The sequence below is a fragment of the Lissotriton helveticus genome, chromosome 7 (assembly GCF_964261635.1).
Source record: "Lissotriton helveticus chromosome 7, aLisHel1.1, whole genome shotgun sequence".
In the NCBI taxonomy this organism is placed as follows: Eukaryota; Metazoa; Chordata; class Amphibia; order Caudata; family Salamandridae; genus Lissotriton; species Lissotriton helveticus.
The window spans coordinates 1,135,301,950-1,135,324,497 of record NC_136068.1 but is presented as its reverse complement, the minus strand read 5'-3'; positions in this window follow the sequence as shown (position 1 = coordinate 1,135,324,497).

The window sequence follows — 22,548 nt, the reverse complement described above, 5'->3', positions numbered from 1 at the left end:
CAGATCTAAGAATAGAGGTTTAAGTGGGGTAGAAGATGGAAGTGATACCAAGTCCCTCATAAACTTGTTCTCCGCTAGGACATGGTCATTGGTATTCTCATTGCCCCATAGTTCCGAGCCATAGACAGCTGAGGCAATTGCTTTACCCTCATAAACTGATAAGGCAGGGGCAACTGGCCTACTCACAGAGAGACGTTGGTTTTTTAAAATAGTGCCGGAAACTCTTTTGAGATTTAAAATCATTTTACATATATGGGGTTCCCATTTCAAGTTGTTATTAATCCTAACACCGAGGTAATCAAACTCTTCGACCACCTCCAGAGGAGATCCATTCAAGGTCAAATGGATGTTCCTATATTTCCTCTTGGTGGTCATAACCATTAGTTTAGTTTTATTTGTGTTTATTGTAAGTCCCCGTTCCTGACAAAAAACACTAAACCGATCAAGAAGGGTTTGGAGGCCTGTGGGGGTTTTTGATAACAGGAGGGTGTCGTCAGCAAAGAGGAGTGATGGCGTTTTCTCCCCAGCCACAGTGGGGGCATCTACTGGTGTCTCTTGCAGATGTTTCACCACCCCATTTATAAAAAGGGAGAATAAAGTAGGGGCCCTGCCGCACCCCTCTGTTAACAGGTATACTTTTAGTAAGTTGCCCCTGCGCCCCCCAACGTATCCTAGCATAGGTACCCTCATGGAGTTTAATAATAAAATTTAGCAAATAGGATGGGAAACCCATATCCAATAGGACATTCCAGAGTTTGACACGGGGTATTACATCAAAGGCAGTTTTTAAATCAATAAAAGCCAGGTAGAGACTCCCTCTGGCTATTGACACTATTTTCCAAAAAACTGCACAAAATCTAAAAACTTGATCAATTGCTCCAACATTACTTCTGAATCCAGCCTGAAAGTGGGACAAAAGGTTTCCTTCCATGAGCCAGCCCTCAATCCTATTTACAATTACCCTACCAACTACTTTTTGAATAACATCAATTAAACTAATTGGTCTGTAGTTGGCAGGGTCCTCTCTCTCGCCCTTTTTAAAAATGGTGACAACTTCAGCACCCTTCCATGAGTCGGGTACTTGCTGGCCCAGCTGAATGAGGTTCAAAACATTTACAATAAAATCAGCCCAAACCAAGGGATTAAGCAACAGTAAATCACCTGGTATTCCGTCCGGGCCAGGTGCCTTACCCGGTTTTATTTTGAGGATGGCCTCCTGTACCTCACGGGGCGTAAACAATACATCTGTGAAGTCACCGTTTAAATGGACCAAACAACCGGTACCTAATGTAGGGGGTGCTAGCACAACTTCCGAAGTGCCTACGCCATATAATTTCGAGAAGTGGGAGTGCCATTGGGACTCAGTTATATGATTTGGAATGGGCTCAGCGCCTCGTCTATCAAGGACGTTAATCAGTTTCCAAAATACAGTGGCATTTTTCCCATGAGCCGCTTCCTTTAAAGCCTGCCAATGCTCCTCTTCCCAATCTTTTTTGGCTTTCGCAATACTAGAGCGATAGTCATTTCTAGCTGATCTAGCTGCTGAAGCATCCTTATTTTTAATAGCTATTGAGATTGCTTTTCTTTTTTCTCTACAGGAGACAGTATACCAAGGGTTCCCCTTTTTTTGCGTGCATTTAGTCAATTGGCATCCCTTGTTTTTTTTGGAGAAAAACATACTAATCTCCCCTATTAGGTCTTTATACTTAGTTTCCAGCACCGACCCCTGAGACTGGAGTGAAATTTGATTCACAGATGCCAGGGCAGATGAGGCAGCCAAAACAAGAACCCTAATATTCTCAAGTGTCCCTTCATTACACCTAACCACATTCCATTTAATCCTGCGATTACAGTTAGAAGGGACTAGTTCTTTGGTAACCAGCTCATTTGGAGCGTCTTCACCAATATTATCTCCCCAGAACATACCCATGCAGAGGGGATTGTGGTCACTATCGATCCTCTGACTAACCTCCATATCAACAAGTTTAGCCCATGACCATACATCCAAAAGGATGTAGTCAATTCTTGACGGGCAGCCTATTCGATTGAAGGTCGTGGCGCCCATGCGGTCTGATTTAGTACGGCCGTTTAGGGCCCATAGGTCATGGGCAGACACCAGGGCATTTAACTGGATAGCTCGAGCCGACCATTTCTTAATTGGGGCCTAAGATAAGGATGGAATTAACTGGTTTCCTGGTTTATTATGATAATCCAAAAATTCATCCTCATCAAGAGGCTCAAATGTACAATTAAAATCACCTCCCACCAGTACTGAGGATTTAGAGGGGAGGGATGAAAGCCTATTGTCCAATAACTCCAGTATTGGAGACGATTGGCCCCCTGGGAGCCCCCTGACATAGATACAGAAAAGTTCGAGAGCATTCCTGGTCGACTGCCTTTTAATAGTTATATGGAGGATGTCATCACAGGGGATATAGTTAACAATAACCTCACAATTCAAATCTATCCTGATCCAAATGAGTAGACCACCCGATGGACGCCCCCTCCCAAGCTGTGTTGCAGGAACAAAAAATGTAGAGTAACCCTGCTTATGTTCTGGCTCTACGCACCAGGTTTCCTGGAACATACAGATGTGAAAATCTTCTAGGAATGTATTCCATTCCGGATCGGGCAAGTTTTTCTTTAAGCCCGCTATGTTCCAGGACAGGACTTTAACAAGGGAAGGGGACAGCAAAAGTGTATCCGGGGTTGCCTGAAAATCAGCATCCCCTGTAAAGAGCTCTGGAATAATGCTTTCCTGGTCGGGTAATTCCTCCCTGGTCACAGCGATAGAACCAATATCTACGGGGGTAAATGCCCCACAACCCTTGGCATCTTCAATACACTGAGGTGATGGTCAATCCACCTCTTCCAACCCGCTAAAACGATTATAACAAGGAAATAAAGGATAGTTGAGCTGTGGGCCCCATCCTTCTCCATTGAACTGTGAATCTCCCTTCCACTGATGCCCCCTCCTCCTATGGACTAGATTCCATCCTTCCTCTACAGGCATTCCCCACTGTTGCGGGTTCTGATATACGGATGGAGTGTTCCCATTACAGCCTCCACCCAATCCTTTCTTAACCGGCCTCAACCAACTCCACCTAGCATCCTTATGGCTCTCTTGCGCATAAAAAAAGGACAGGGGTTTGGCTGATACCACAGACTTGCTATCACAAGGAGGAGAGGAACAAATAAATTCTACAAGTCGTGGGTCCTCAAACGTGATAACAACACAATCACCCTTTATGCTTTTCTTCTTCCCACCTACCCAAGGTGCCCGTTCTACCATAAGTATATTCTTGTTTAGACTAGGTGGTGGAGGGTAATTTTTGTCAAGCCAGTGGCATATTTTATTTTTAAGCGCCCAAAAGGGCTCAGAGGTGGACATTGACAGCTCGGGAATCCCCGTCAGAACGACCACATACGGACATGCATCAGGTGGTAGATTGATGTTACGTCGCGTAGTGGTTTTTCTGGACTGTGACTGGGGAATAGTAGGAGCTGGGTTGTTAGGTGTCCTTCTGCTCACTGCACTAGGTACATTTCTGTTCGCTACACTCGGACATGTGGAAGTGGAGGGTTTGATATTATTCACTATGTTAGTTGCCGGCGGAAAAGTGGTGGAAGAACTGATTGTGGGAACCGGAATACTCCCCGTGGGTGGATTTGTGTTAACAGTCCCAGTATTAGTATCAGGCGGTGAAACCACCGAAGAACAGGGGCCAGGAGTAGTCAGCCTGGGATCTTGTAACGCAAGGATAGTGGCAAGTTGATGTTCTATGTTAGAGAGCCTAGTCTCCAAAGGCGAGAGCAATGATTTTAACAAGGTAGACATAGAATCCATTAGGGAGTCAAGCCCGTCCCCTGAATTAATTAGTGAGTCATTGCTTCCGCTAATATCCAAAATGCTGGCCAGGCTACTATCGTGTGTTATATCGTCCGGAACCCCTAGAGATAGTAAATGCGGAGTAGAATCTGAAGGGTCAGTCTCAGTGTGATCAATGGGGGCCTGAAAGGTCCCATCATTCACAATCGCCACACCTAGATTATCCCCCCCAGAGTTAGAGCCCATGGACCCTTGTAAGGTTATGGCGGGGTTATCAATCGGAGAATTTGTTGGGTTCGTGACAGTTGGAGTTAACATAGTAGTGTCTAACCCACCCGCCTGGGAAGAGCCAATGACGCCATGATTAACTATCACGGGTGAATGGGGGATGATAGAGGGTAATGTGCTCATAACGGGAACATTGATGGGTATTAATGATTGACAACTGACAGGAGTGGAATCATTAGTGGGCATCCCAGCAGAAATAACAAGGTTAATCAGACCTTGAGGCGGGGAATGTATCATTGCTATGTTGCCCAATGAAGACCTTTTCGCATGAGCAAGATCCAATGAAACCCTCCTTTCCATTAAAGAAATACCCTGATCTATCAGAGAGTTTGTCAGAGAGATGAAGTTATCTAGGGTGCCAATAACTTTTTTAGTTTTATCGTTTCCAGCTCTCTGGCTCCTAGTTTTACGGGTAGACATCTCTGACAGGGTAAAGAACAACAAGAGAGAATAAAATAATACTAACAGATGACCCAAAGATAACAATAAACACAGGGCAAGTGAATAGAATACCCACTAAAAGCTGTCCGGTTGGCTTCAAACAGAAAGACAATAGTCCAAAGGAAATACGAGGCTGGAGTACAGGGAGAAATAGAGGTGTGCCCAGGCCAGGCACCTCAGGCCACGGAGGGCCACAGAGGGCCCGCCCTTTGCCCGGGCTTAGCCCCGGGCGCTCCCGCGCGCTCCCGCGCAGCGAGGAGCTTCCAAATTTATGGTCCTGGAACCAATGAGGCAGTGTGGGGCGGGGCGGTCAGGGAGAGCGGGGCCAGGTGACTCGGCCAGAGACCCCGGGACTCCTGGGAAAGCGAGTCCCGGGTCACGCTCGCAGCCCTGCCGCCTCACAGAACCCCACAGGAGCAGCTGAATGCAGGAACCACAGGAGCGTCAGGCAAGTTGGTAACGAAGCGGGACCCGCGGAGCGGGTACCGCGAGGCGTGGGTGGGTGAGCCTGGTGAAAACAGCAACGCCGGATTCAGAGTCAGCAAAGGAGTGTCCCACAGAGCAGAGTTCCTTTCCTCTTTTACCTACTGCAGCTGGGGCGGGGCGGTCAGGGAGAGCGGGCCAGGTGACTCGGGCAGAGACCCCGGGACTCCTGGGAAAGCGAGTCCCGGGTCACGCTCGCAGCCCTGCCGCCTCACAGAACCCCACAGGAGCAGCTGAATGCAGGAACCACAGGAGCGTCAGGCAAGTTGGTAACGAAGCAGGACCCGCGGAGCGGGTACCGCGAGGCGTGGGTGGGTGAGCCTGGTAAAAACAGCAACGCCGGATTCAGAGTCAGCAAAGGAGTGTCCCACGGAGCAGAGTTCCTTTCCTCTTTTACCTACTGCAGCTGGGGCGGGGCGGTCAGGGAGAGCGGGGCCAGGTGACTCGGCCAGAGACCCCGGGACTCCTGGGAAAGCGAGTCCCGGGTCACGCTCGCAGCCCTGCCGCCTCACAGAACCCCACAGGAGCAGCTGAATGCAGGAACCACAGGAGCGTCAGGCAAGTTGGTAACGAAGCGGGACCCGCGGAGCGGGTACCGCGAGGCGTGGGTGGGTGAGCCTGGTGAAAACAGCAACGCCGGATTCAGAGTCAGCAAAGGAGTGTCCCACGGAGCAGAGTTCCTTTCCTCTTTTACCTACTGCAGCTGGGGCGGGGCGGTCAGGGAGAGCGGGGCCAGGTGACTCGGCCAGAGACCCCGGGACTCCTGGGAAAGCGAGTCCCGGGTCACGCTCGCAGCCCTGCCTTCTCACAGAACCCCACAGGAGCAGCTGAATGCAGGAACCACAGGAGCGTCAGGCAAGTTGGTAACGAAGCGGGACCCGCGGAGCGGGTACCGCGAGGCGTGGGTGGGTGAGCCTGGTGAAAACAGCAACGCCGGATTCAGAGTCAGCAAAGGAGTGTCCCACGGAGCAGAGTTCCTTTCCTCTTTTACCTACTGCAGCTGGGGCGGGGCGGTCAGGGAGAGCGGGGCCAGGTGACTCGGCCAGAGACCCCGGGACTCCTGGGAAAGCGAGTCCCGGGTCACGCTCGCAGCCCTGCCGCCTCACAGAACCCCACAGGAGCAGCTGAATGCAGGAACCACAGGAGCGTCAGGCAAGTTGGTAACGAAGCGGGACCCGCGGAGCGGGTACCGCGAGGCGTGGGTGGGTGAGCCTGGTGAAAACAGCAACGCCGGATTCAGAGTCAGCAAAGGAGTGTCAAGGGGAAGGGGAACTATGCGTATGGCTAAACAAATCCAAGGTAGATCAGAGGAGTAAGGGCAGGAACATAATTTTCCAGGAGTATCCAGAGGCTGGTCTCTGCCCAGTTCGCTGAGGGGCAGCCAACCGGTGCGGAACTGTGAACAGGCAGGAGAGGGCTTTTACATATGACGATGGACACCCAGTAAAGTCTTTTCAGTTGCTGACTCAGATGTGCAAGGAGCTAGAGCGGATTGGAGTAGATGCCCCCGATTATGGCACACATCATCAAGATAGGTCTGGCCACAGAAGCAGGTAAACAGGGTTGGAAAAAGGAGAGTATAATGGGTATAGGTAGATGGTCTTCTAACTGTTTTAGGAGATATGTTCGGGGGTGGGAGGGGTCTTGCTAAGTGATTGTACAGGTTGTCAACTTTCTTTCTGTTGCAGGATCCGTTCCCGGGCCTCTGTCAGCTGGTTTGAAGATATGGATTGTGGGCCATTCCTTTGTCAAGTGGGCAGAGAGGCATATTTCCAATTTGGATTTTAATGTTAACATGTACGATAAAATATGGTATAGTAAAAGGGGCATGAGATGGGGTGAGCTCAGACTTACTTCTGATTCATTTAGGGAAGAATGACATGGTGATTCAGAAGGGTTTAGCATTGATCGAGCGCATGAAGTCAGAATTGAAAAAGATCCACAAGTTATTGGTAGGATGCCATCTATTGTCTACGGAGTTTGTTTCCAGGAAAGTGTGACGAGGCTGTCAAGCCGGACAAAAGGGGGTGGTGATGGACGGAGCATCTGAACCAATCAAACACTCACACCCAGTCAAAAGATCAGGGTTTGATCCATCACCGTTCTTTAGCCCACTCTGCCACCCCAGTTCAGACATGGCTATATGCAAATCAGTCTGACACTGTGCCTCATGGGAACAGTCCAGCCCGAACTGCCAAGCCATGCCTTCCCTGGACTGGAAACAAGCTTCCGAGGACCGGGTTCTGGCATTACAGCCGTCTTCAGCCCGGCTTGCTTGAATCCAGTGGCAAAGTGAGCAAGGGACTCACGTCTGAGCATACCCTGCCACACTTATGGCGGCCAAAGTGGTACAAAAGGGGGTGGTGATGGATGGAGCATCTGAACTAATCAAACACTCACACCCAGTCAAAAGATCTGGGTTTGATCCATCACCGTTCTTTAGCCCACTCTGCCACCCCAGTTCAGACATGGCTATATGCAAATCAGTCTGACCTTGTGCCTCATGGGAACAGTCCAGCCCGAACTGCCAAGCCATGCCTTCCCTGGACCGGAAAAAAGCTTCCGAGGACCGGTTTCTGGCATTACAGCCGTCTTCAGCCCGGCTTGCTTGAATCCAGTGGCAAAGTGAGCAAGGGACTCACGTCTGAGCATACCCTGCCACACTTATGGCGGCCAAAGTGGTACAAAAGGGGGTGGTGATGGACGGAGCATCTGAACCAATCAAACACTCACACCCAGTCAAAAGATGTGGGTTTGATCCATCACCGTTCTTTAGCCCACTCTGCCACCCCAGTTCAGACATGGCTATATGCAAATCAGTCTGATCCTGTGCCTCATGGGAACAGTCCAGCCCGAACTGCCAAGCCATGCCTTCCCTGGACCGGAAACAAGCTTCCGAGGACCGGTTTCTGGCATTACAGCCATCTTCAGCCCGGCTTGCTTGAATCCAGTGGCAAAGTGAGCAAGGGACTCACGTCTGAGCATACCCTGCCAGACTTATGGCGGCCAAAGTGGTACAAAAAGGGGTGGTGATGGACGGAGCATCTGAACCAATCAAACACTCACACCCAGTCAAAAGATCTGGGTCAAGCCAATGGCCATTAAAAGGGCTAGGAGGAAGCTGAATAAAGAGATGATTTTTTTTCTGCAGGGACTTCGAGGTCGGTAGAGTACAGCATTCAGACCTCTGTTACAACGATCTTTACTTTTTTTCACGCTGACAGAGTCCATTTGTCCTTTATTGGCATGGAGCTTTATTTATTGCAGAATAAGATGGTTTTGGTGAACGTGCTGAACATCAAGTACGAGGTCAGTCCACATAGTGCGAGATTGCATGGGGGGCAGAAAAAGGTGGGAGGGAGCTCACTCAACTTTGCTCTCCTTTTCCTGGGTGGCGGTTGGCAGGGAAGTTGCCATAGTTTAACTAAGTTTATTGTTGTTGTCAGCGTCAGTTCAGGCTGAGGGAATGGATAGGCAAGTTCACGGTTAGATGAGACAAGAAGGTTAAGGTTATATAGGTAATTTTATAGGCTAAGACGTTAATAGATGTAGGAAGGAGGAAAGGTATTTTGGTGGCATCAGTTACATTCAACCAGCCATTAAACATATGCAATGTTGATTTACCAAGCTGTTATTGAATGTGGTAGGGATGCCTTATGGATGGGAGGTACATTGCCATAGGCGTTTAACTTGTACAGTGAGGTTCTAGTTTTGTAAAGCGAACTCCTAGATTGTTTTGTGATGTGCTCTTGTTTCAATAAAGCAGCCTTTCCGCACAAACCTGGTGTCCGTGGTCTGAGCTACTCCCATCTTCTCATAGCAGGGCCGACATTTAATAGGCGTTCCAGCAGTTATGTTATTTCTGTTTTTTCATGGCCAAGTGGAAGGCAATACTTTGATATCTCCAGTGTGGCACATTAGTAGGAATTCTAATAGTTTCAATGGGGGACATACGTATGAATAATTATGAATTCTAATAGCTCCAATCAGAATGTTTACATGATGCACCTTTCTAGATCTGCCCTTTTCAATTCCATATTCCAGGAATCAAGGTCCAGGTGTATCCTTCAAGCATGGGCTGTGTTCAGTACTGACCCCCAAACGCCCCCCCCCCCTGCTTTCCTAGCAGAGGCACGTGACAATGACTCACCTGCACACGAGGGGCAGTGGGCAAGACTCGTGCACCCGATGCACATGCTTGAAATGCCTGTTCGGAAATCGGCTCTGCAAAGATTGGTCACTCCCATTTGAATTCATGAACACAGCTGCCCTGATCGCCTTCACCAGAGGAATTTCACCTGCTTCGGGTAACTCGGATTTGCTTTACAAAAGTTGAGCTTATCTACACACATAAAGGCTGTATTAGGTTATTGTGGGACAATAATTGCCCACATTAATTAATTAACGACGTTAGAATATTAGGAAGGCAGATTCAATATGGAGTATTTAGTACATTCTCAGCGTGAAATCTCCCTGTGATGCCACGCCTGTCGTCCTCACATGTCTGCCAATTAGCTCAAATTTGAAGAGGACACATGCTATGCCTGAGGAACGTGCAAGTCTTTAAGCACACTGCTTACTGTGCCCTTCCTTGAAAGAAACAGGGCGTCTCTTCGTCTCTTCGGTCTGTAAAACTGACCGCTCTGCCTTTTTGTTCTGCCATCTTGCACATCAGATATCACATGCTCCTTCCACACGGTTTTCCCTTTATTTACCTTTTTGTGTGTAACGTGATTTGATTTAACTTTTAAATAAATGAGTGTCCATGATCCGGTTTCTTCTGTGTTGTTATTGTTTATTAGCACTTAGATACTGCGCAATCTGCCGTTAGCATGGTATGGTCCACTTATTATTTTTGATTCTGTGTTATAATCATTTTCATTGATTGGTAGTCTTCCTTGCCTGCCATGCTGGACCATTTATTTTCAAACACTGATATAAAGAATGCTGCATTTTTCACTATTCCACTCTCTGTCTTCCGTTCTCACTATTCCCCTCTCTCTCTTCCGTTTTCACTGCTCTCCTTTGCCTCCATTTTAACGATTCTTAAGTCATGCAAACCGCACCAGGGGCTCATTAACAAAGGCCGAGAATGGTGCGAATTTTGTGGGCGTGGAGAACACACCCGGGTGCAGGCAAGCGACTAGCGTGTGCACAACAGTGTGCAGGTGCGCAGAGACAATGCCCCCGATCCTCAGCATAGCAGTAAATTCCGATCTCTGCACAGACAAAGGTTTGCACAGGGATCGGATTCATAGCTTTGTGATAAACCCAGCAACCCAGTGATGATTCCCTGGCAAATTTCAGCTGGTCAACCTGCTAACAATGTCCACAGTAAAACAACTGGGGAACCGTATGCACCTTCATATTTAATTTGTTTGAGGCGCCCCTCATGCAGTCTCGTCGTCCTAATTTGTATTATCATAATGTTTTGTACTGGAGTAAATCTCAAATGAACGTAAGACTGAATCCACAAGTCTGCGAATGGACGGGTCCTGGCTTCCCTCCTTGCTTCCCTCCTAAGTGCAGTGCTTTCTAACTTAGCCCATGTTATGACTTCACTCATCCACCTGGAGTATAAGGGGCAATCCCTTGTCTTCCACGTTATTGCTATAGCCCTCTTCGCCATAACGTATTCTAGGTCAATACATTTATTTCAGGGTTTTTTGGGGTTAGGCCCTTGGAGGAACTCCAGTAGACATCCCACTGGTGTACATAGATTCGTACTTTCAAGGTGCTCACACATCTTCCCCCAATATCTATTTACATGGGAGCATCCACACACCATGTGAAACAAGCATTTACAATGCGATAGGTCTCGCATTATTAAAGTTTGAGCTATTGGCATTATAAATGACAATGCCTTTTATTCATTTGTTTTTAAAACCTGCAATCGGTGCATAAACATGCACTTTGAACGTATAGTCCTTGCTTACGATGAGCAAGGCTGGCAGTAAAAGAGACTGCCAGCCTTGCTTCTCATATGCATGCACTATAAGTGTTTTTTACGCACCGATGGAAATGAATAAAAGGCATTGTCATTTACAATGCCAATAGCTCAAACCTTAATAATGCGAGACCTATTGCATTGTAAATGCTTGTTACAAATAGGCTGCATCATCTGCAACGCAGCTCTAGATGTGATGCATATACAGCTGGCAGGGAGCTGGTTTTGCTGGTTCACTGCAAGATGTTTCTTCAAAGTATCTGTTTCTCTGAGCTGGAAGCACTGCCATTAAATAGCAAGCTCCCTCAGACTAAGAGATTATGGAGGTTTTTTAAAGAAAATATATTATCATAAAAAAAGTGGGTCTGGAATTGTGTGTGCTCAGCCATGAAATAACAGGCTCATCCATGTGCAGAGAGCCAGTTTCACAAGTGTTGATTTAGACATGTCGACTGCCTACTTTCTGGGTTGACAAAGTAATCTTTGTGAATAGCCAAAGCCTTGTTGCCATTTGGGTATTTGTATACAATGCCCATGTGGCTAATTAATAAGTCACCGATGTTATAAGAGCATGCAAGGCAATCACGACCAAAGGAGACTTATTCCCATATGACTAACCTTTTGATTCTGCATTGACGCTGCTTAGGGGTGGGATTCTTATGGAGTGTTCGAAATGTTTTAATTAATTTTTTTCATGAAATATTTTTTAAACACATACGCCCCAATTTGCCTGAAAAAAAACCTCGAGTGGCATGATGAGGTTCACACACACCTGCGTTCTGCAACGTGTACTATTTGGGTATTAGATTTGTGCTGAGATGTGTTGTATACCCGCAGTACTATATGTTAACTTCAAGTTATTACTTTGTAGACAATTTTACAATATATATTGCATTTCATCAAGACTTTGCTAAGGCTACCCTGACTATGCCACAACTGCCAATTCCATTGAATTGATGGATGTATAATGCACACACACTGTGCTTGCATTGTACACATGTATTTCCCCTGTACACGTTTACATGATATATCTTTCCATGTTTGTCATAGTTTTCTCCTAATATAAATCTACCGGGATGCTCTTTCAAAAAGAGGTATGGAACAAGGAGTACCCTGACCCCCTGGTCCTTGTGGAAGCCCCAGAAAGACTTCCCCAGGGCCAGAGTAAAAAAAAAAAAAATTTGAGTTTTTAGACCCGCAGGATTCTAGTGGCAGTCAGCAAAGCTCACCTGCTCCTGTAAACACCCCTCGGTAGTGCAGAGGGCCACGCTGTCTCCCAAAAAAGTATTTCAGGAGTGCAGGGGGCTGCAGTTGCTCCCACAAGACTCTTGTGGGATAGGAAAAACTGTTTTTTTTTTAAAAGGGGGGGCTTGAGTGTCTGTGGTAGGTTGGCTGTATACAGGTGGCTGGCCTTGTGGCTCACCAACTCTGCGCATAGCCAAATACCATGCACGTTGGTGGTTGGTTACCCGTGGGGGCTTGGGCACAGGCCTGGCCACATGGGGAAGGGGGTTGGCTGCCTGTAGAAGGTTGGATGCAGGGCCTCGTAGGGGTTGGAGTTACTTATGGTAATAAAATACTACTTAATTTTTCTCTAAAAACCTAGAAATTAACGGAAAAACAAAGGTTAAAGTGACATTGTAGGCAGATATCGTAATGATATTTTACTTTGAATGAAAAAAATCTTCAAAAACGACCTAGAAAAACAAAAAGATTAAAGTGATCTTATAGCTAGGTGAAAATGTTAGGTTAAACTCAAAGAGCCTCATTACGATGGTCGGTCAAACCGCCTACCGCCATCGTTTCAAGCAGGAACCACCAAACAATGAATTGGCTGTCCCACCCACCCTATAAGGATAAGACCACCGTGCAGGCAGCCGTAGAATTCTTTATTCTAGTGCAGCCTGTGCTGCAACCCAGGAAAAGGGCCGCGGCTCAAGCCATACTAGAAAAAGGCACTTAGTGCACCTCCATGCACCGTGTGCTAGGTACCACATGGTGCCTGGTAAACGGTGCATGGATGTGTGGGGGGCACTAAATTTAGTGCCCGACAGGCTACTTAGCAGTGGCCCACGGGGAATAGGGGACCTGCTTGGGGTCCCCAAAGTCCCTTTCCTTCTACCTATTCATGTCAGTGAGAACGCCATGAACAGGCAGTCGGAAAGTGATACCTGAATCCCTACAGCGGTGCCTATGCAGGCACAGACTCAATGGTGGGTTAGTAATCCAACCATTCTCTTTAATCCTGTCATAAGGGCGGTCTTTTCCCTCAGCATAATCGCTCCGAACACCTACATCATTATGCAGCGGTCAGACCGATGCCCTAGATATTGGGCGAAACTGCCACCGACGGCCTGTCATCATAATGATGGCCAAGGTTCTAAACTATAAAACAATAAATTCAACAGTGAAGTTATTTTGAATAACTGTAACTCGTGCCTATGGTATGCACTGCTTGGACACAGATAATACAACACTCTTGACATATTCTATGACATCATTGATAACATCATTGAAGACAATACTATGCATGGCGGGGCACAATTTATAGTTACTCTAAATAACTATAACTATTAAATTTCAGTGGTTTAATTAGTTTAAAGTGTCAGATGTCAGTGAATCAATTCGATCTATCTAGCTATCGATCGGTCTGTCTATCTATCTGAAAAAAAAGGTTAAAGTGACATTATAATTAGGTGTTGAAATAAGACCATACACAGTGCATGCCGGGAGTGGAAGGTATAGTTTGTTGACAAAATTATAACTGGTGTATTTCAGAGGTTTTCTTTTTTTTACACATTTCATGTCTCATTCAAACACCTAACTATAATGTCACTTTAACCTTCGTTTTTAGGGCTCGGACTCCTCCCCACTGTAAGTGGGGGAGGAGTTTCGAGATCCTAATGTTATAAGAAAAAAAAGAAGAAGTATCTTTAGGGCCTTGGCGAGAGGAATTCCACACATTCCTTAGCGTGTTCTGTCATCTGGCCAGTGATTCGTCTTCGTTGTGTTGTCGTTTTAATAGGCTTGAAGTGATAGGGTAAATGTAGTTTTGTTCCGCCATTTTGGGCATATTTCGTTCGTGCTCGCGCAAAGAAGTACATTAATTATAATTAGGAGCTGTCAGGGTGCCTCCGTAAGTGAATCCAGATGGCCGGGCGCGTTCACCATTCAGCAGCGCTCAGCGCGCAGCTGCTCCATGCCAGGCCGTGAAAGGGCTTCATTAGTTCAAGAACAAGAGTCTGACGTTCTGTCATGGGCTGTTCTTTTAATCTCAGTTTCATCCACAGATTTATTCGCGTGTGTTTTAAAGAGGCTGAAGGGAAATCCGCCCAGCAGACCGGGAATTCGGCTCCAGTGTTTTACTTCTCTGCAGTGGCTGCTGCAGCCCCTCTGCCTGGTTTATAGCACTGCATTCCGAATATGCAAATGCGCTATTCAGCAGACAGTTTTTATGGCTGAATTTCTGTAGCAACACAGGGGATGCGCGTTTACTGGGCCAGGTTAGCAGTGCATTCCGCAGATAAAATCCGGGTTTCCAACAGCCTGAAGGATCTGCCTTGCAATACTTTTCGTCAAGCGGGCTTAGTTTTTGCACGGGAAGTGACTTGTTCCATCATCCCAATGCTTCCATCAATGCAGAGACCCTTGCACTGTGGCTCAAGGCTATCTGAGGAGGCGCATGGCAGCCAAACGGTACAACGCCACATCTTAGTAGCTATGGTGCTGTTCCGCTCTTACCCGTTCAAGCACAGCAGCTGCAACTTGATGTCCGGTGTTGCGTAACTTCTTTGTAAATCTAGGCTACACTGTATAAAGATTAAAGAACTGTTCTATGTGCGGCGTGCGGCCGACGGATGACGTAAGACTGAGACTGCTGTTTGCTGATCATAGGTTAGCGTGCATGGTGAAGACGACTTCGGATTTCAACGGTCGGAGTTGTAAGAGCTGGGGCCAAACATGGCTCGGAGATGGGAGAGTGCACAGCTTGTTTGCAGAGCGCTTTTGGACCCGTGACAAGAATGTGCCGAGCTCTGCGACTGCAGCATTGCAGCGATGTGTGTATATCTCCACAGTCGGCGTTGCCGCCTCCTCCAGATGTTCTGCATCTCCACAGCTGGGAGTGTTCGGAGTTTCTCTGAATACTTTCTGCAGTGCGTCTTGGCTCAGGGAACCAGAAATAGAAGGGCACACGGCAGCTCAGTTCCGGAATGCATAACAGTGCTCACGGTACGGGTATGCCCTGTCCTTTCTTCAACCCTGCCAAAGATGTGCCTGGAGGACAGGCATCGGGTAACAATGAACTGTGTGGAACGCTTCGGCACGTGGGCGGTGAAAACGGGCAGGACCGCTTCGGCCACACAGTCTCGATATTATAGCAGATCATTAGCTGAGGTCGTGCTTTCAGAGGAGATTAGAAGTCGGAAAAACTGACATTTATCACACTGTGCTCCTATTATTCATGAATATTCGATAACATTCTGACATTCATGACACGTGCCAACACACTCACCACCACACTCACTCCCCAGGCTCACCCCCACAGACTCACCACCACACACTCACCAGCACACAGAAAACAACACACACAACAACACACCCCCAGCCGTCAATGAATGCTTTCACCATGCACAAACACCAACAACCATCATCCATCTGTGCACGCTTTTACCAAGCACACACCCACCAGCCGTCAGTGCACCCTTCCACCAGGCACACACACCTCCAGCCGGCAGTGCACTTTTCCACCAAGCAATCGCAGTATGGTACACTTTACTTTTAAACATATTCATATAAAGCACAGCATGCCACCATTGGTAAAATTACAATTCAACCAAGATACTTCCACTACACACCACATGCACACACTCCATAACACATGGCAAAAAGACATTGGCATTTACAATGCCATTAGCTCAAACTCAAATAAATCCGAGCCCGATTGCATTTCTAATGCTTGTTTCTTTAGGCCAGGGAGAAATTTTCATTGTGCCGGGGTAATTTGGTATATTCTGGGCAATTTTGCATAGTGAAATTTACTTTTAATGCCTGAGATTACATTATTACACTACACTGCAGAACGAGAATTCTGTTTGGGTAAAAATACTAACTTAAGAAGAACAGAAGCCACGAGATCAGCAATTTTGGCAAGAATGTGTGCAGCATTTTACTAATATGAGAAGCAGTTCCTTAATGCAAGTGGTCTACATAGATTTCAGGTTGATTTCTTTACCGAGCTGACCATTTTGGAGCATTTTTGAAGATAAAATTGCAATTGCACTTCTGAATGCAAGCAGCAGCTCTTCTAACACAGGTGCCCAAAGATCAACTCAAACACACATTTTCAAGTTGAAGTTTTACCCACGTGGACCATTCAGGTACTTTTTTTAGCATGAAACACATTTTACTTTCCTTTTTGCCATAGTCCTTGTGCCATAGAAACCGGGAGGCTACTGTATAAATAGCAGCAACTTCCTCTTCCTGTCCTGCAGTCTTTACTCCCTCTGTTTTGGGTAGCCCGTGGTTACTTTGGATTTGGATTTGGAAGGAATGCATCACTCTCTTCTGCATTTCCACCCCTGGGATTTTTACTTTTTTGGGGGCTATCAAGTAAGTTGAATGCAGTAATTTGCTAATAGTTTGTTGTTTGAGGGAATGCACGCATCACTATTCTCAAACCTTTTATGGGTTTTTACTTTTTTCTTTGTTGAAGGTTTTTTTTTTTAAATATTTGCACATTTTTGGGATGGTGGAGGCCTGGGGTTATATTTAAATGTTCTCCATTTTCTTTGGATTTTGTGTGAAATGTATACAAACTTGTTAATTATTTTACTCAGTCGATGTTTTACTGTTCAGGGCGTAGTCTACCCAGCAGTAGGTCTTGGGTTTATTTTTGATGGATCTTTTACATTCTCACTGCTGCTGGGCTATAGGTATTTTTTTAATCAGTTTAGGGGCTTATGGCTAGCCTTTTATAATGTGTAAAATATAGTATATTTTTGTTTGTATATCAGTGTTGGTGGCCAGGGTCACAGTGGCTCCTGGAGTCCAGGAATATGTAGCCAGACATTTTCATTTATTCTCAGCTACCTACTTCCCCTTATGCTTGTCCACTATGTTTTTTTGAGTTCATGTATATGTGAAATGGTTGATTATTGCGTTTTTCTGCAACTTTTCAAATTACTTTGGTTAGGTAATTGATATTGCCTGTGTCTGTAAATGGTTGGGCATTTTAATTTTCTAATCTAAAATTGCTGATTTACTTTTGGTGGGTAAAAGCCCAAAGCAGTCCAATATGTGGGCCTGGACACATGTGGGTACATATATTTGTTCAATCACGCCCTGCAGTGTTACAAGATTGGTTTCGGGGGAGGAAGATGCTCCAGGCAGGACAGCCATGTTGTTTGTTATCCCAGTCTCCTTCTTTGCAGGCCAAGAGGTAGCAACCATTTTCTCGTGCCTACATATGTCTGTGTATCTATGTGAGAAAGAGATAGGCTGACATTTTTTCTTTGCTGACCATGAAGGTGACAGCCATTTTGTCCTTTTCTCCATGACTCTTTTGCCGCTTGACCATGCTGAGTGGTATGTGATCACCAGTTTTTGTAAGTCAGTTGGTGTTCCTGAGTATTCATTATTATAGTCCAGTTTCTAAGAGTACTGATATCAAGAGCCCATGTCATTTTTGTTAATTTTTCCAAATACATTTTTCCTGATATATTGATTTGTGCTTGTGGCTAATTATTGTAGTCTGAAGTACACAGATGATGTTCTTGATTCATTTATTTGTTTTTGCCTTTCTCCCTTCCCCCAATAGGATTCCAATGGCCCTTGAGGGACACCAGCTATTATTGAATTCATTTATTTGACTTTTTCCTTTCACCCATGCCTCCTCCTCTCTCCCATAGGGGCCCTTGGGCCTTGCAGAAACACCACCTTGTAGTTAAATAATGCATTCAATTTCTGCTTGGTTCTCCCTGCCTACCATTGGAGTCCCATGGGGCCTGGCAGGCACCAGCTATGATTTAACTTATTTTTTAAAATTGTGCCTGTTCCCCTGTCTCTCAAATGTGTCCAATGGGCCCTGGAGAGACACCAATATTGCTTTTACTTTTTTAATGCATGCATAGATTATTGATAAGCAGGTGAGAGATGATGGCTTGTATTATATTGACTAGATTGCCCAAGTCTCACTGACTTCCTGCTTACATTTTATTGCTTGTAGATGCACACGACATCTCACACAATACTGACATGAAGAGAAGTCTCTGAATTATCAACTAACCAATACAAATATCGGCCTAAAGAAGGAGGTTCCTGTGAAGAAAGTCTATAGTCAAACAAAAAGATGTCTGATGTCAGTGCCACCACTGTAACTAAGATCTCATCCTTTTTCCAGGACCGTTTTGTACCTGTTTCACATATGCCTAAAGGGGAATAAATGTGGCAATAGGGCTCACCTATGGATCAAGTGTACCTCCACTAAAACCAAAGCCCATGTCTCTCAGTGCTGCAAGGACTGCAGTCATGGAGAGCAGTGAGAGTTAAATTGACTTGTCTTAGTAGCAAACCAAACCTTCACAGGAAAGTAAACAACAGAAACCACAGTTTGTAGCATCTGATATTCTGGAAGTAGAGCTTGTTGGAGAGCTGGATATTGTGTGACTGTTCTTCCATTAGACACATCTGCATGATCTCCGGCAGGAAAAAAAAGAGCCCTCCTCCATCTTCTCCAAGCCCCCCTTATGATGATCTTGATGTGGATTGGATCCTGGTAGAGACCCATAAGGAAAAACAAGGGAAAAGGAGAGTTCTCAAAAGCTTTGAAATGAAGAAGAAATGCGAATGTGATTCTGAGTGTGGAGAAGTGCAGATCACCTATCATCAACCTACTATAAGCCAAGTGGTTCCACCAACATCATGTGCTTCCATCTTTCCAGGACCAATAAAACTTGCAGCAACAACCATCCTTACAACAGCAACAAACCCACTGAGTGTCAGACAAACAAAAAGGACTAGTTCTACCTCAAACAAGTTCTTTAAGCTATGACACAATGGAAAATATCTCCTCCTCAGTTTGGGACTTTTGTACACTCAGGCTGCATTATGAACACATTGCAGAATGCTCAATTTGCTGCAAAGAGGTTGTTGTGGTAAAATATAAGTGGTCATCAAGGTACAGGGGAATCATTGGCGAATCTGAATAAGGCAGACCTACTGACTTTATCAAAGGGTCAAACCACTAAAATTGGCTTTATCAAGGGGTCACAAATGCAAAAAACAGCAATTGATGAACAGAATGCAGAACAATGTCATACATTCACCCCAGTACAAAGATCTGGGCCTAAATCCATCGTTTGTTTTTTTGCTCACCATGCCATTCCAGTTTTAACCCAGCCATATGCAAATCAGTCTTGTCCCTGTGCCTCATGTGAACAGCCCAGCCTTAACTGCCAAGCCAGGTCCTCCCTAGACTGGAAACAAGCATCCTAGGACCGGTTTCAGGGTTTCACCCCTCTTCAGCCAGAAAATCTTGATTCCAGTGGCATGTAGAGCACGGAACCCATGTCTGGGCATACCTGTCCCACTCGGGGTGACAAATGCAAAAACAACAGTTGATGGACAGAATGCAGAACAATGTCATAAATTCACCCCAGTACAAAGATCTGGGCCTAAATCCATTGTTTCTTTGCTCACCATGCCATTCCAGTTTGAACCCAGCCATATGCAAATCAGCCTTGACCCTGTGGCTCATAGGAACAGTCCAGCCCGAACTGCCAAGTCAGGTCCTCCCTGGACTGGAAACAAGCATCCTAGGACAGGTTTCGGGGTTTCACCCCGGCTGGGTCCCATTTGAGTAACCATTAGTTTCACTTCTCACCTTGTGGTGTACCACCCATCACGATGACAGAACATCCATCCTCTCAGATGTCCCTATATCGGTAGGTCCTGAAGAGACCACACATTCCTATGAGTTGAAACGTCGTCAACGAAAATAAAGCGAACCACTTCTACTACAGATTTCTTTGGATGGTCGACTTTAATATTTTGTTGGAAACCATTTCTTTACTTGTCACAAATGTGTCACAAATGCTTGAATGTTCCATGTTCACTTGGGACACAATACACTGTTTATTTGTATAATTGTTTTGGTTGTAAGCACATAAAAACTATTATTACCGCGTTGTGTTTGGTTCTTCTCCTTTTGATATTGCTATAACCCTTTTTTTCATTGCGATTGCGCACATAAATATCAGTATTCCCAATATACTTAATTTTGCCACAGGAACCACTGTTTCTGCTTATAATAATTGTAAACACTGGTGCTTGTGACAGTTTGCCATTAGGTGGCGCTGTCTGAGATGACTACAACAACAGTAAATTAATAATTCAATATACATTAAAATGACTATTACCTGGCTCCCAAACCATTCTTATATCTTTAGAATCCTGCAATAGTCTGAACTGAGTTAAGAGTGTGTTACAGGAACGTGAGTCTTTCACCTTAATGTTGTGAGATAAATGACTTAGGAGTATTAGTTTCCTAGTTGCGCTGAAGATAGTATGATGTCATTATCTATGTATTCTAATGTTCATAGGACTGTTTTATCATATTTGATTGGATGTTAATCTAGAAGTAATATTGATGGGGCTCTTTGATTATTTGAGTTGTCTATTGTTTCCTTAACAGAGGGGGATATGTTGTAACTTGTCTTAGTGACCATGCATCCTCCCCAGAGTTCAAAGTCCCTGCTGCTCAGCCAGTGGGTGAGGTCATTAGATGATTGGAATAGTGTTTGTGCTTGGATGAGTGAACAGTTGGATTGAGAATGGCTAAGCAGCAGGATGCTGCTCCTAGTGGGGCTTTACCTGATTTACTTGTAACCTGATCTGAGCCTAATAGACCGGATGTATGTCAGTACAACGCGATCTTTTAGATCGCGGTACTTGACATAGCAGGTTTTACAACGCAAGTCGTTACAACGACTTGCGTTGGAGGGCGCGGATTTAGGAATTTTTTAATTTATATTCCAACACCAGTCCCCGTAACAGTAGGAAAGGTATTGGACTATAAAATTAAAACATTCCTTATCCCACAGCGCCATCCAGCGCAAGTCGTAGTAACGACTTGCGTTGTAATAGCTGCGGGGAAAAGGTCGTGCGGTGTAAACACCGCGTTGTAAACGACGTTTCCCTAATAGACCTACATCTTTATGACTTACAAGACTACATCATTGATTGTAAAAATTATATTGTATTAGTGGGTTTTTCAATTTATAGGAAAATATAGTGAGAACTTTAATTGTATTGTTAAATATCTCAACTGTTAATTACATATGTAATTGATTATTAGATGTGTGTGTTATTTAATTGTTTAAACACTTCTCCTACTGCTGTTTATACTGAAGTGGCAATAGTAGATATAACTAACTCCTCTGAAGTCCAACGCTTTCCCAACTGTGGGTAAATTGCATTAGAAATAGAAAATGTAAACGCTGCAAAATTCAGCAGATTCCCTCATTTTAGTTAGAGAGGTTTTATATTCTTTTTTTAGGTTGTTGTTTATTATGATTTAGTTTTTGAAATGTTTATATTATTTTTTCCAATTATGTTTAAATCTTTAATATAATTGCAATATTTGATGTATACATTTTATTTTTTGATTTTGGAAATATTATTTTCTGACTTTCTAAATTTCTAAAACATTGTTATTATGTTCTTTAAATATATATGTGTGTAGTAAGTATTTGTGTATTTAGAGTTTGATTAGAATCTCAGGCAGATTTGAGTCCGCCGACACCATTGCGGTCTTGTGATGTATTTACTATGGGTACTGTATCGATCCCCCTATTTCTGACCCTTGTCTGGTTAATAATTAACTAGCAGCCATTCAACTGCACAAAAACGCGTTATCTGATTAGCCATACAACGGCACAGAAACCCGTTATCTGATTAGGTCATAGCGCATGCCATCTCATTAGGCAAGCACTATTTCTCCAGCCCCCTAATAGGCATACGGTGTTCTCAAAACAAATCAAACCTACCACGACCTGGGAAATCCCCGCAGCCATTGTTTTGATTAACCGAGAACTTCAGTAAAGAATGTGCGAACGACCAGTTCGTATGACATCCCTATTGACGTATTTATGTCCATCCTTACGTCAATTCCGGCACCTTTCAGGTATAAATAATACCGACATTGCCTTAAGCAAACACACGAGGTGGTGACAAGATTGGAGCAGCGAGACTTGCCGTGGAGCCCAGCTGACAGCGAAGCCCACAGACGCTGCCCCTCCGTTCTGACGCGCTGAGAGAGAGACGCTGCCTTTTCTCCTGCCGAGAAATCCAGCTCCGGCGCTTCCAGCCGCCCTTGCAGGCAGCTGGGATATCAAGACCTGAGATAGAGATACCAGCCCTCCAGCCTTCTAAATCCCAGGTACTGAACTGAATAACCCCTTGCAGAGAATTCTTGAAGCAGACCCTCGGCAAAACAAACTTAACTTAAACTGCTACTTATCTACTCCCGCCCACGTATTAGGCTTAGGTCAGGTACATTGGG